General features: G+C 37.1%; 1 protein-coding gene across 1 annotated transcript in view; it reads right to left on the bottom strand.

The window, feature by feature from the left end:
- Nucleotides 1-12,174, bottom strand: part of CUNH3orf58 (chromosome unknown C3orf58 homolog) — a gene marked incomplete at its 5' end in the record, with an annotated part of 19,479 nt that overhangs the window by 6,343 nt on the left and 962 nt on the right. The gene's annotated exons all lie outside the window — the stretch shown is intronic.

Here is a 12,174-nt window from a genome sequence, read left to right as displayed (position 1 = left end):
AAAGAAAATGTTTGGGCATGCCTTTGCATTTCTATGCTGCTGATACTGGAGAATGTCACTCTAACACTCCATATGGCTCCCACTTTACATCTCCAGCACAGAACTGGAGAGTCTCCAGCCCAGCAAACCAATTCACCTACCTACAGCATGCTCATCTCCATCCTTCTTCTAAAGGCCTTTCAGACAGGGAGAGAAGATTCAGGATTGAAGTTTCTGCTCTGGAAGCACGCTCCTTGCCATAGGAGCATTTAATAAAATGTTACGGAGGCCCTAATTGAGACCGTGTCTAAATTGAAGGCTGAGTACCAGGTTAACTTGTACCTAGCTTCCAACAGTCCTTGCTTGGAACACTTAAGAACATTGCAATTTGTTCATCTACAGTTTTACAATTATTTAGTATTTTCAATATAATTTTGACACAATAAAAATACCCATTTGTTTATGTGTTAACACTATTTGATAATTGGATCCTACTGGAAGCTGAGCATCCATCCCAGACTATTCTAGGGGAGGGGGCTAGATGTCATCCTCTATGGAATTTTTAAGGACTCTTCAAAGTTTCTACATAGCCAATCTTGTCTATATGGTACATGTGAAGAAATTAATATGTACTGTTGACTTAGTTTGCCATCTTTATGGCAAAAGCCATTAAGCTAACCTCTAACACGGCAAATGTAGAAGACAATTTTAGGGGAAATAACTGTGTTTACCATTGCAAAGAACCACCTTTCTTGGTTGGTCAAAAGGGCACCAGACCTTATATTAATAACAGAACAGGTTCAAAGTTTTTGGGGTGCCTAAGTGTCTGGAGTCCTACTCTAATTTGATCACCTGATCTACCTACATAGACAAATCTGGTCATAAAAAGTCCTGAGGATGATACAGAACTAATTTGATGGTTTTGAGACCAGTATTTTCAAGCTGTGATAACATATAATTGAGAACTAAACCTCTCTCACTAACTGAATCTACTATGCGATAAGGATGACATTATCCAGACTTCAGTTTTTTATCTGTAGGCTTGAGGGCAATTTATGAAGGTGGTAAGTAGGGGCGAATATCCACTAGTTCAGGGCAAGTCAAGTGATACATTCCACAGTTAAGAAGTTGGCTGGGGTTCTTTTGTTTGTTTTGTGGTTAGCAAAGCAACCTTCCAATAAACGAAGTGTGTGCTAATTCAGTGTTCCTTACTTATTCTACAAACAGACCAATGTAATGAAAACTCATGCCTGTGGCATGAATAAACGCCACCAAAGTGAGATTTCATGCACATTTATCATTACTGTATTCAGTCCTGGATCAAAACAAACCAATAAGCAAATGGCTGCTGACCATCAAATGAAGTTAGTTATTTACAAAGGAACATGTCATTTCACTCAAAAAGAAGCAAGCAGGAGCTGGTGCTAAGGCATAACCTCCAGAGAACTCTGGGCAAGCAAATGTTTTTCATTCCAGTGAGTGAGATCAAGGGGCATACAGGAAAATTCAAAATACTGCCTACCAGTATCTATCAGGAAAAAGCCATCCAGCTTAGTATTGAGGAAGTCCAAAAGCGTGTACCTATCAGCCCTGTTCCCATGCAAGTCTGCTTTATCCATATCTTATAAAACCAAATTTATATCTTAAATTGGAGAAAATTTACCCAATTACATTTTCTGACAAACACAGGTTTAACTGATTTCACCAACTGTGCATAACATATTGCTGCATTTTACCACCACTCAATGCAATATATTCAATTGCCACAGCAATGATACCTGAGTATTTTTATTTAGGTGTGACGTTGGACCACCCCATTCCTTTTCTTTTCCACCCCTCTCCTTTCCTATATTCCAGTCCTGCTCTGCTTATGCCTTTGCCTCCCTTTCCAAATACAAATTCAACCGCAAACAGTTGAACCTGGCAAAGGCCATGCTACCATTGGAAGCGAACGTGTCCATCCCTCCCAAGCCATCAAGCACACTCATTTCAGTCCCCTCCTTCATGTCATTAGGAAAGCAATGCAGCTGGTACTTGCTGGGCTGGCATTCAGCTGGATCAGCAGCCTGATCGAGCTCATCACATCACCACATCATGCTACTACTGACAAAAGGAAGGGAGAAGGCCTGAGTAGCCAGGTGCAGAAGAGAGGAAAGGAGCTAAGAGGACCTTTCCTTTCCAGCAGCAGCAGCAGGGATTCATGTAATGGATTAAACTGATTTTGAAAGTACAGCACTAGTTACAATGGTACACTGATCTTCAAAACACATCTATTATGCTTCCTGCATTGGGTACACTGAATTTCATTTCACACAAGAAATTCTAGGAGCAGTTTGGTTTATTAAGAAGTGAACATCCCAAACAGCACTAGTAAAATATGTGCATGCCATACTGTAACACAGATATATTTATAACTCTGTGGCAATAAAAAGATCTTTTGACAACAGGAGTGCAGGGAATCCTGCCAACATCTGCACATGTACAAACAACGTCTCTGTTTTGGCTCCCTTCCAACTGGCACGTAACAGCCACATCTACACTTCATTACCCAAGTCGGTAGCCGAAGGAGGGGATAAAAATATGTACAAGTGCCCCATTCAGCAGTTTTATATTCACCCGGTGAATTGGACAGGAATATTAACTGAAGTGCAGATCTGTTGTCTTTGCAAGCAGAGATTTGTAACTTTTCTTACTATTCTATTTTGAAAGCAGCTTTCTAGATGAAATTGCAGCTAACTTAACATGAGGATTTTTTTGCCTTCACATACTAAAATTTTGAAAGCCAGTAAGACATGAACACAAATTTGTATGGTCATTAAACATGTTTTCCGTTAACAACTTGCATTTAGAAACAAAAAGCTTAGTAGACAGCTGTCAAAAAATCTCAGATTTCTGTAATGTATAACATAGTTTTTATTTTAATTCTCAAATTATTAGTAGTATAAATATTTAATTAGATAATTTTGTACTCGAATATGCTATTTGAAGACTTAAAAAATGTGCATTTGACCATTAAGATAAAAACCAAGCTGTTGTTCAAAACCAGAAACAGCTATCTGAGAAAAGAATCTGCAATTCTGATGCACCCACTCACATTTTGTCTGTGAATATACACACAAATGCCATGGAAACCACAGACAACTAGGCTTTTAAAAGTGTTCTAAAATACAGTAATGCATATGAAAAACTACAAACAGGTAGCTTAGTAAGTTTTCCCTCATTAAAGTTGTTATCCTTCTCTATTCACAGAGCAGTATGTATAATCCTCTAACGGAAAGATGGAAAACAATAAATATGACAAAAACTTCTGCTAACTCCACTCCCAGTGACACGTACATCAAAAAAATATTTTAGTTGCCCTAATTAGCATAGCTACAAGGTATCTCTCTAAGCAAGGCTTAAAAACCTAAGCCAACCCTGTCAAATGGACAAAGGACACTTTGTTCCTGAAAGAATAATACTGCATTTATGTCTTTTAAAAAAAATACACTGTAGTCTCGGAATAAATACTGAGAATTAATAGGGTGAATTTATCACTTCACTGAAGCATAAAAACACACTATCAGTGTATTTGTTTCCTCACTTCCAACTGTCTAAACATGAGAAGATATACAAATCTGCCATTGGTTTTGAATGTTCAGAGCTGTGAATGAGATCATGCAGTGAAGACTCACCAGCTTGAAGCTGATAAGGCCTATTGTAGTCTGCAATAACACAAACCCCCTTTGAATTAAACACTTAAAAGAATATTAGTTTATCATAATCAAACATAGAATTCATCCTAATAATCAAGTCCAAAAAAAGCCAAAACAGTTTAAGTAACAACTGACATCTTTGAGCTACTGTTCCACCGTACCATTAAAAAAATATGCTTTTCATATTCAAAACTACTATAGAAGATGCTACATGTCACTACCAATTTTTCTATAAAGTGAGTTCCATCTAAAAACAAACAAACAAAGAGCTACACCTTAAATACGATGGAACTAAAAAACATATGTAAAACAGACTGGGGACTTCTCTTCCTACTCCTTATGATCCTGAAGACCTTCATGGCAAAATTACACTTTGTGATGCCTTCACCGAAATCATCCTATTACACTGTGTTTGCCCAGGCACAAACTGGCATGGCAAGTAGAATTTAAGTAATACGCTCTTCTACAAAAGGAAAAAAAATTAGTTTGCTCTCAGAGTACTGTTGATTCTGCAGTGTAAACAGAAGTAGCACTTGTATTAGTCACCAAGGCAAGTAAGTAAAGCTCTGGAACCACGCAGACCTGGAGATCAGATTTTACAATGAAACTTCTCAGATCAAAGGAGGTTAAAAAGCACAGCCTAAATGCAGATGCCTTCTTTTGTCAGGAATTGATCTGCATTCTAGAAGATATGTATTCAAACCTATCTTAGAATGCTAGTGAGTATAACAAAAACAATTTCATTCTCAACTATATGGCAATTCATTTGGCATTCAAATAAAACTCCCACAGAAGTTAAGTATATACAAATATATAGCCTACACACACAGAGTGAAGAGTGGATTCCATTGAATATTCCAAATATTAGTATTCCCATTGCAACTATGTTTCTTTCATTTATTTGACTTTTATTCAGTTTTATTACATTTCAACCAGTTACCACATACAATTCATGCCAACAAGAGGTACGTATCAGGTTTAATTGACACACTATAGGACAAAAATACATAGACAACTCTAAATATAAACTCACTCAGAATTAGAAGTCGCTCAATGATTAAGCTGAACAACTGAACTGTAAAAGTTATATTTCACAATGTTAGCAGAGGTATGTCATTTCTCCAAACAAATTAATGAATAATGATTAAACGCAAGAACCATAGTATAGAACATTTAATGTTGTATTGGTTGTTTCCTGTTCAAATTAGTTTGTAGTTCATAAAAGTTTGTTCAGATTAGATTTGTAACAGATGAAAATGATCATTATCTACTTCTCATTAGTTATGAGTCTGGAATAGAACACTATAAAGAAGTCCTAGTAGAGATTGCCTACTCTTATTTCTGAAAGTTAATTTGCAAAATCAAAGAGACTAAAAGAAAGCCTCAATTACTTAATTCAGGAAAGTAAAATACAGCTCCCCCTCTACATCAGACATACCAGAAGCAAATGGACAACACTGGTATTTCAAGGTTTGGAATGTGAGGGAACACACTTTTTTTTGTGTTACTGAAAACTGCTCAGTTACAATTTATCAGGAGGATTTCTATTTAAGTCTGTATAGTGATTTCTCAGCAGCCTCTAGATTAAGACAGACATTCATCTTAACACATACCCTACAATAACTTGAAGAATTTCTACACTATTTTAACATTCCTTTTACTTACTTACATGTCGTCACTTTAGGAAGGTTTCACCAGAAAGGAAGATGAAAATGGTTTTGATCATTTCAGGAACGTAATTTTTCTATTTAAGTCTGTATAGTGATTTCTCAGCAGCCTCTAGATTAAGACAGACATTCATCTTAACACATACCCTACAATAACTTGAAGAATTTCTACACTATTTTAACATTCCTTTTACTTACTTACATGTCGTCACTTTAGGAAGGTTTCACCAGAAAGGAAGATGAAAATGGTTTTGATCATTTCAGGAACGGAATTAAATACAGTAACATGACAACCACGAGCCAGTTCTGGCCTAATATGTATACTGTATGTCACTGCAAAAAATAACTCTTCGATTTTCAATATAATCAAATCAGTGGAATATTCGCGTAACACAAGGCTACTCAATTTTAATTAAACAAAACAATAATTTTTCATTTCTTTTTTTAAAGGTGCATAATAGAAATTCAGGGATGGACAACAAATTCATCTCCTTTCTCCACCATACTTAGAAATATGTAAAACAGGATTCAAGAACAACTAAAGCCTCACTTCAACACCTGGATTTTAAATCCCCTGCTTTCTGAATTATCTTTTCTACAGGTGTCAGTCAACTGATTTGTGCAAAAAAAGAATTCTAAGAAAAGTTAAGACCTGAAAAGAAAAAAAAAAATCCATTTACCCATAGCGTAGCGCTAGACATTCGTTAAGCCTAGTTTATGTTTACTGCAAGAAGAAAAAAGAGCTTTCAAAAAAAAAAATAGTCCAACTGCATGGGAGTAATTTGGAGTGGGGAGGAAGTCATGATTTAGATCATCTGCAGCAGACTACAGTGAATCTTTAAAATGGAATAATATATGAAATTGCAGATAATCAATTTTTGATTAAAAAGCCTCCAATCAATTGGAGGTAACATGACTATAAACAACTTCAACAACTACGTTTTAACTTCTTTATGAAGATCAGAGGAAAATATTCAACATTTTAAAATACTACACACTAAATACTACTTAGTACATCAAAATGCTGATATCTGTATGAGCCAGGACTTAATACAAGTCCACTAGAAGACACATCAGGTAGTGTGGATAACTGCCTTAAATCCACTACTTGGTATTTAGCATAGCAATTATGTATTGGAAACACCAAACTGAGTAATGAAGAAAAAGTTTAAAAGGCACCAAGTATTAAAACTGGATAGCATTCTGACAATGTCTTTAGAATAGAACTACAGAAAATAACCTATGACTAGAACAGTGTGTATGATAAAAAAAGAAAAAAGAAATCCCAGGCAAGAAAAGTTGCCCATTTACTTCTTACTGAGTTATGTATGGATCAGCAAAATAATTCTGTAAAACATTTGGCTAAATTGCTACTTTGAGTGAAATCAGCGCAAGAAATTGTTTCAAAAAGATCACAGCTAATGTTTTAATATATGTTTACCAGATGGCAATTATTGTTCTTCCTGCAACAAAACCAAACAGAAACACCAATGATGACATGAAGAGAAACCAGAAGAATTTTAGGTTATGTGGCAACAGACTGTTCATGCAGAGTATTTATACTAGGAATAGAGATACAGCTGTTGTTGGGTTGTTTTTTTTTTCCTCCCCACAAGGAATAACAATGATCAGAAGTTGTGAGAAGAATAAAGTCATTAAGTATTTAGAAAGCTAAATGCATACCTGAGGGAAGGGCAATGATTTACACAATCTATTGAAAAAAAATGCAGAAATACTGCTATTTTCCATATAGGTATTGGAATTTTTCTTAGAGTCAGAAAAATAAAAGTCTCTGAGACTTGTAATTTACATACAAGATATAAACGTTCACCATCATTCTTTAAAGAATCTCCATTTTAAACAGGCTGTTAACAGCTACAGCTCAAGACAAAGTTGCATTAATGCAGGCTGGATATAGTTCACAGACAACCTTCTATAGTTTGAAAAAAAAACCCACCACATTACTTGCAAGCATTTTATTTACTTTTATTTTAATAGCAAAGTTGGTGTGCAAACTTCAAGTTTGCTTTGAAAACAAAGCATATGCACAGTAACAGGCTGTTAACAGCTACAGCTCAAGACAAAGTTGCATTAATGCAGGCTGGATATAGTTCACAGACAACCTTCTATAGTTTGAAAAAAAAAAAACACATTACTTGCAAGCATTTTATTTACTTTTATTTTAATAGCAAAGTTGGCGTGCAAACTTCAAGTTTGCTTTGAAAAACAAAGCAAATGCACAGTCATTTTAATAGTGCATCTGGCGGTACTGTATACCAATACAATAGCCAGCACAAAGGCAAGACTGAGCATTGCAAGACCAGCTCTAGGTGCACTTTTGCCACAACAATTAATAGAACCTATGTTTCAGTTTCGCCGGGACAGATGTAATCTGTCTTTCACAGCTAACCATAAGATCTTAGGAGAAATACAACCACTTTACTGAAAAAAAAACAGTTTTCTTATCCAGAAACAATTTCTTCCTTCAGCAGTAGTGAGTTATACTGTAGTTTCCCCAACTCCCAGAACAAGGAATTCTCCGCTTTGCCCTGTTTTTTGGGCGTTGTTGGTTTTGCAGGGTTTTTTTGTGTTTAAGTACAAAACTTAAAACTTTGCCACAGGCCTCCATGTGTTGGACAACGCATGGTTGCATACCATGGCTCACAGCATAGCAGCTATGGTGGCACAATGACAGCAGCTCAAAAACTATTAAGAGACAGCCACAGTGGCTCTAAATAGGAAACCTGGAGGCTGATAGAGGTCAGTGCAGGAGCTCTATGGAAAATAAAAGGTATGTCTAGAGAAAGCTTAACTATTTCCCCAAATCTTTCTGTTGAACTGCCTTGGTTTTGGAAAAAATCTTGTTAGGAATGGAGGGGGGGAAAAAAAAAAAAGAAGAAGAAGAAGAATTTTTGTAAGAGTCAAAGACTGAACAACAATCTTAGCCTCTATGGAAATTAACAATAGGCAGCAAACATTTTTGATTCTGTAACAGTAAGTTTATGTTTCTATTTGCCAGTGAAGATAAAAATTAATCATGTTACTTCATAAAATTGAATAACATCCATTATTTGAACACACATCATGGATAAAAAAAATGAAGAAAGGTTTCTCTGCTACGATTATTTTTAAAAGACAAACTAGAAGGTGGGTGGTTTATAAAAAGTCATAGGGTGAGGATAAATCTACTTACATCCATGCCGGTTCTATGAATCCTGCAAGAAGTGAATATTCACACTGCACTCAGTCTAATCCAATTTATTTTTAAAATTTTGCTATTTCTTCACAAGGCAACTTTGGCCAAGCTATCTTTGCAAAGTGTTTGACGCACATAGTCATCATATTCAATTATGAATCAGATGCCATACATAGATCCTACCCTATAGGAATAGGTGATTCCTATTTAAAATACTCTGTTTTCCATTAAATGAGTTGAAGGGAACAGCAGCAAGTTTTGTTGTTGCTTTTGTCCGAATAAGCTGTTCACATTTACACAGAACATTGGTTTAGATGTATCAAATTTTGATTACAGATCAGAACTTATTTTACTAAAAAGTATTTGCCTGTATTGCACGAAAGGAGTATTAGAAAGAGGAAGGAAAAAACCCAAACCTATCAGAAGTTAAATCTTAAACATTGTACACTTCAAGTTAAAAAATTCTTTCCTCAACCCTCGCATACAGGTTGTTTCATTCAAATGTGAACTCAGATAAAAAATGTGAGAGGATTTAATTACTGATTAGTTTAGCGAGATTTGAGAAAAGTAAAAATAATATTTTTAATACCCAGAAAAGATGTAAGCTGTACCGAGTAATAATGCCGCTGTCCTCCCATTTGCTTCACAAAGTAAAATGGCAAAAGGGGCTGAATTCTTCATTGAGTACACCTACCCAACTGTTTAACAAATGTGGATAAAGAAGGTTAACAAGAAAGCTATAAAAAAAAAAATACAAATATTGAGTTAGGATTACAGTAAGTAATCTATACAAAACTGTGCTGTTTTAGTACTGTTCAGAGACTTGTAACAAAAGTGTATCACGCTATGGGTTAAAGCCCCACCTGAAAACTTCCTACAGCAAAAGCTGTAAGTCAGTTGTGACAATACGCAGTGTGTAAGCAACGCCACTTTAGGAATAATCCATACTCCAAATAGGCTTCAAGCTAAAATCCCAATCTCTGGCAAAAAGTCTTAGAATCCACAAATTACTAGCTCTAGTAGATGATTAAAGGGAATTTTCTGTTATAAATCAAAGATCACGCTTTAAATTCAGTGCCTATTTACAGTGCTCCTGTAACTTAATTAAAGAACACAGAACTTTAATGCACGGGAACACCAAGAATTTACAAGTCCTCTCTGCTTCTAAACCAAAACTGTTAGTCATGACAGTGTTTTAAACACTCACAGTGGTGTTTCATGAAAAGCTCAAGGCAAAAAACTAGCAATGCTTTTCCTTGTGCCTTCTCGTGACAGACAGCATCAGTTAAATGCATCAAGTTTTTATTTATTTATTTACTTAAAATTAAAATCTGATTCTTCCCATTGACGTCATGCAGGTTTCCTTTCTTGGAAGCAGCCGATTTTTAGAACAAGCCTACAGGTCTCATTCCCGTGCCAGTATCTGCCCTCGTCAATACTGCAGAAACTATACCAGAAGATGTTTTACACATCTTATGTATAAATACAAGCAAACTTCTCAGTAGTCAGTTATCACTTCTGGAAAGTAACTTCACCCCTCTCATAAAGACTGCCTTGCATCTTGCTGTTGCAATACCTGCATAACACAGAATTATCCATTCCTTATGTGTTTCTCGTTCCTTACATGTTTCTCGGGTAGAGGCTGAGAATGGAGTGTTTAAGTGTTTAAGTACAGGTATGTGACAACGTTATGCAAATGAGAAGAGTTCATTCAGATTCATATATTTAAGATACTTCTTTCCCAACTGAGGGAAGGTATTCAAACCTTCAGTGCCCATTACCAAAGTTGATGAATACTCTTCAGGAGAATGTATTAAGAGTGTTTCAACACACGAAGCTGGCCTGAAGTTCCCCAGAAATATTTTCCAGAATGTGCCTATTCATCAAAATTTACAACACTCTGCAAAACACTTTTCCTCTGACAAGACAACTTTACCACACTCTGGACTGGTAAAGGCTGCCTCGCTTCCCACCAGTTTCACCTGCTCTGCTCTCAGCAGCACCTTCGCTAAGATAAACGGCGAGCAAAGTGCTTGTTAAGTTCACGTCCAAAGATTTTCATCTCTTCAACAGATTTGCTTGACAGCCTCAGGGCTCATCCACAGCTTATCAAGAAGCTGACAGGAATCAAGGCTCTTAAGTCAACCAGTGCTGCCCACTGCCTTTGATCCACCCCACAATAGAAAATGCTGCAACTGTGCCATACCCTTTGTCTGTAAAGAATGCGTTGGCCCTGCAAATTATGGAGAAACACACAGACCTGTTTTCTGGCCATCTAGGTCTATGCTCAGTACGTTGGAACTGGTCTTGTATGAAATGCAGCCAAACCAAATCGATTCTGAAAGAATTTCCAAATATACTCAGCAGAGCAAAGAGGTTTTAATTTTCTCACTTAAGTGGAGTTTCCTCTTTCACTGTACTCAGGAGCAACTTCACGGCAAAATGCAAGAGACATACTGCACCCTAAGTCCATTGAGGAGCAAACTGGAAACTTTGAAAACAAAACCCAAGAGCTGCATATGGAGAGACTGAAGGGCAGAAGGCATACTACCCAAAAACATATTTTTAATTAAGCAGAGTTCATAAATGCATTCTCTAGAAATTAATCAGTAGGTGAACTTGCTCTCTTAGCATTAGGTATTTCTTGGCCTCTCACTAGAGAAACAGCAGATGTTTGTAACAGTAATCATGCAGTGATGCTTTCAAACATATTTGCAAATATTCTTTTTATCGTACACTGGATAAAGGCAAGGACAGTCCAGCAGTTAGACGAAACAATTCCCGAGTCCAAACTTACACACTAGAGGCACACTTGGAGTTCCCTCGATAGTGCTAAGAGCCGAAATGCAAAGCTCCCAATCTAGATAGATATGTAACAGAAGCAACTGAGCGGTGCCACAGAATAAAACAGTTTCCTAAAAATTTTTCACCTAAAAATTTACATGACATGTTAAAGCACAAATTTCTGGTCTACGCACATAACCAGTCCTCCTAACTAAAGGATATAAAATATGTAACCGCTGAAAACAGAGAATACCGTTCATTTATTTGTCGCTCCATTTTCAGGCGACGAAATACCCATTTCTAATTTTTACCACCAGGAACACAAAAATTCTATTTAGTTCACATAAGAACACGACACAGCCCGAGTCAGTTTTTGACAAGGAAAGCACAGTAGCATCACAGTGAAGTCTCCACCCACTATCTATTAAACTAGACCCTAAGAAACTAACCACCGATTCCCATAGCTGCCTAGGAACGTAGGTATTATGGGAGACGCGGCGGGACTGAACCCTAACACTCAACCGTAAGAAAGGCGTAAATCCACCAGAAAGCCTCTGCCTTCCAGCGTGCCGCCCCGCCCGCTGCCCGCACAACAGCTGCCTGCTTTCGCCGGTCGCTCCCCAACAGAAGAGCGAGCTCCCCGCCCAGATGAGAAAGGCAAGCAGGATGGAGAACGAGTTAAAGCCTTGAGGCACGGTAGCACCGAGGAGGAAGACAAACCGGGAAAACGCCCGGAGCCTTTGAGGAAGAAGGGGAAAAAAAACCGTGAGACTGAGTGAGAGAAAGAAACGCCTCCTGCCCAGAGCGGGAATCGGAGACCCCCTCCTCAGCCCACGCGGCTCTTCTCTTTACG

This window comes from Aptenodytes forsteri, unplaced genomic scaffold (assembly GCF_000699145.1).
Source record: "Aptenodytes forsteri isolate BGI_AS27 unplaced genomic scaffold, ASM69914v1 Scaffold184, whole genome shotgun sequence".
Lineage (NCBI taxonomy): Eukaryota > Metazoa > Chordata > Aves > Sphenisciformes > Spheniscidae > Aptenodytes > Aptenodytes forsteri.
Note: the sequence above shows the minus strand (reverse complement) of the source record. Positions and strands in the feature narration are given on the sequence as shown.